The sequence below is a fragment of the Euphorbia lathyris genome, chromosome 9, assembly GCF_963576675.1.
Source record: "Euphorbia lathyris chromosome 9, ddEupLath1.1, whole genome shotgun sequence".
Lineage (NCBI taxonomy): Eukaryota > Viridiplantae > Streptophyta > Magnoliopsida > Malpighiales > Euphorbiaceae > Euphorbia > Euphorbia lathyris.
In genome coordinates this window covers 71,616,820-71,620,248 of record NC_088918.1, presented here as the reverse complement: position 1 = coordinate 71,620,248, position 3,429 = coordinate 71,616,820, and the positions used below count along the sequence as shown (strand labels likewise).

Below are 3,429 nucleotides of genomic sequence, written 5' to 3'. Positions count from 1 at the left end.
GTTGTTCAATGTCATATTTTCTATGGAACTGCATTTTCGATTTTCGAAAATCATCTTTTTTGGAACTTTCTCTCTCTAAACATTAACTTTCTCTCTCTTTATCAAACATCATCTAAACGATCTCAAAATAAAAAAGTTGAAGAATTAAAGTTGCTTAAAATATTAGTAGTTCTTAAAATATATCATTTTTGAAGTCATCAAAGGTGATTTTAATAGTATCAATCGAAAAAGTCCTTATTTTGTTAAAGTTAAAAACCTCAATCCTCGTTTTGACAAAAAGTAAACCACAGTCCTTTATCTGAAAATTAGTGAAACCACAGGGGTTTTATTTGAACTTTACCCATTTTTCTTTTATAGAAATTGAGCCCTTCGTGGTTGAGCCTATAGGAGAACAACTCATCACCCCACCATTAAGGGATATTACTACTGAACTCAAATATCAGAAATTGTTTTTCAATTGATAACTTTTGTTGTTTAGGGTTTTTGGAGTTTGGTTTAGGGTTTATCTTGATGATTAAGGTTTTGGATAATGTTGATATATAGCTATTGATGTTTATATTAAGATAATTATACATTTTGAACTCGAGTATCAGAAATTGTTGATCCTGTTTGTGTTATGGTTCATCCATGGATAACTATTGCTGTTTAGGGTTTTTAGACTTTTGGTTTATGGTTTTATTTGATGATTAATTAGGATTTAGGGTAACGTTGATAACTATTAATGTTTAGAGTTTATAATTTCTTTTTAATCCATTGTTTATATTTAGATAATTAGACATTATTTATAAAAAATAAATTAAGCATTGATTATAAAGTGAATTTTTTTTAAAATATTAGTCCTTTGTTTAATAAAAACTTCAAATTAATCCAGTATAGTGTATTAGAATAGCAAAAAGAATTGTTAATAGACTTATCTGTGTTTTTTTTTGAATCTGTAACAAAAAAAAGTGAATTGGGAATTAATATGTATAGGTGGGGATTTCTCCATCGAGGATTAGAAATCCTTAAAAAAGATTTTGGTATCACGGAAATTGAGATTTTGCTAGTCTCCTATAGTTTCCAGGGTCACAAATGATGTGTTTATTGCTCTATGATGGATGGTCTAGGGTTTGCCTTTCCCCTTTTACCCCTTCTCCCGATAATGACCACACCTTTTCTCTAGCCGGAGATCCCAGATCTGAACCCCTTGGTAAGTTTTCTAGTTCATTACTTCTAACTCTTTCAACCTTTAGGGTTTTAAATCTCCCCCAGATTAGAGTTTAGATGTCGTGAAAATAATCTCAATTCATTTGTTTGCAGTGGTCGGGTGGGGGATTTTACTTTATTGATTTCTGATTTGGTGATGAAGGTTAAAGAGGAAACAGTATGGTTGGTTGATTTGCCTAATTCTTCTACTTCCAAGAGGTAATTTCCTAATTTTTAAACTGTTCATTTCCTAGTTATTCTCTGTTGCTTTTATGATATTCCTTCACTTCATGGTTTTATGCCTACTGGAGATCTATTGATTATACTCACTCTACAGAGTTCCATCAAATAGAAGGTATAATTAAGTCGTCAAAATGACATCTGTTTTTGCTTTTGCATTTGGGGTTTGTTTGTTTGTCATGGAAGTTTGGTTTGTCACTAATAAGCATTATATACATGATGGTAAACTCTGATCTTGGCTTAGTACACTTATCTTATACTTTGTGAGATTCATTGATCCATTTCTCTAAACTCAGTTTTTGGTTTTAGGTCTGGTATGTGATCAGTGTCTTACATTGCCACTTAATTGGTGTTTTAGAGGTATTAGTCTTCTTCTCATTATGTTCTTCTTAACTCTTCCCTCTGATTACTTGGATTTCATATGCTTAGGGTTTAGAGTTCTCATTCTACTCAAAATCATGGACATCTTTATTAATTGTCACGTTTTATATTGATTTTTTCTCTGCAATTGAAGGGTGAAAGGAGGCTTCATGTTCAAGGTTTGGTGGCTCAGATTACTTTCAAGAGATAATATTATTTCTTATTTCTAGAATTTATCTGCTTTGTTGATTGTTAAGTTGGATTTTCAGTCTCAATTAGCAATGATTCATATATATCTTTCTAATTCTGCTCATTTCATCTTTATTATAAGTAACTCCCATGCATCATTGGAGGTTCTTAATTGTTTTTCCTGCATTTATATTTATTTATTTTGTTATGAACTAAGATCAAAGATAACGTTAGTTGTGAAATTCAGATATTCAACAAATCTTGAGAACAATAATAAGAGAGTTGATCTATTTGATGGGCCTAATGAAGACAAATATGAACAAAATGTCTTACTTGCTTCCTAAATTTTTTTATTTATTTTTCAATTTAATCCTTTTAAAGCATAAAAATAACTTAATTAAATGAACAATTAAAACTGAAAGGTTCCAATTTAAAAAAATATAAGAGTTTAATAAATAATTATAAATGTCTTAAGGACACAAACTAAAAAAAGTGCAGTTTGAATTACAGGGAAGAAAGATCATAATAGGCTGAGGCTATTGAGTTACAGAGGAGTAGATGTGTGTTTTGTTGACTTTTTCTCTAGCAAGGTCAATTTTGAGAACCTTTATAAAAAGGTTCTTTCCATTTCAGTTTCCATTTCAATTTCCATATAACATGATATGATCCATGCCAATTGCTAGTATTTTAATTGTTAATCCATCCATGACTTTGCACACTACAAGAAAATAAAGAGTTAATGACTGATTTTAACTACTAAATTAAATTCAGTCCGTATTTAACTACTAATGTTAGTCATTAATGAAGATGTTGGTGGCAAAAGCTGGCCCCCAAGTCAGCTCCAAGCTTAAAGACTATCTTCTAGACTTGCATACTACTTTTTATATCGTTAAATAAAATAATCCAAATAAAAAAACCAAATAAAAAGAAGAAGTATTGCTTCTCTTAATTATTATAGCTGTCATCTCATTTGTGGATTCTCCCTTTACCTTTTCTACTTTGTTATCTCACTTACGCGATCATATACTAAATTTAGGCACTCGATCGTTTGACTGAAATTTCTCAGCTCATATATAAACCCCTCTCTCTTATCCCAACCCCCATTTTAGGTTACACAATCTTCATCCCTTTCATCCCTCTCTATCTTCATGGTTGCTTTCTACATGCAATCACTGGGAGTGAGCTCGAAACATGGTACTGGTAAGACATATTTTCTTTGTTCCTGGATGTATTAGAGTTTCATTGTTCCTTACTCTATCTTTTCCTCATCCGATTTACTCTTGTGTATGTGGATTTCAGCAGCTGGAATAAGGATCTATTGATTTTCAGACCTATTGTTGAAAGGGTTAGATCTCTCACTTAGATACACTGATTTTATTGTATTCATTATTAGATTCACTGCTGAAAAGCTTGGGTCTTTATCTTTTTTAACCTAGAGCAATACAGTGCCTGATG

At 31.2% G+C, this 3,429-nt stretch overlaps 1 long non-coding RNA gene across 2 annotated transcripts; it reads left to right on the top strand.

The window, feature by feature from the left end:
- The first annotated feature begins 1,049 nt into the window (after positions 1-1,049).
- LOC136205583 (uncharacterized) lies at positions 1,050-3,174 on the top strand. 2 transcript variants are annotated; one of them, XR_010676013.1, is made up of 5 exons: positions 1,050-1,189; positions 1,300-1,404; positions 1,735-1,785; positions 1,940-1,964; positions 3,084-3,174. It is a non-coding gene; the product is annotated as an uncharacterized lncRNA (long non-coding RNA). The 2 variants fall into 2 exon arrangements; XR_010676012.1 differs by lacking the exon at positions 3,084-3,174 and having other exon boundaries at positions 1,940-1,974.
- The last annotated feature ends 255 nt before the right edge of the window (positions 3,175-3,429 follow it).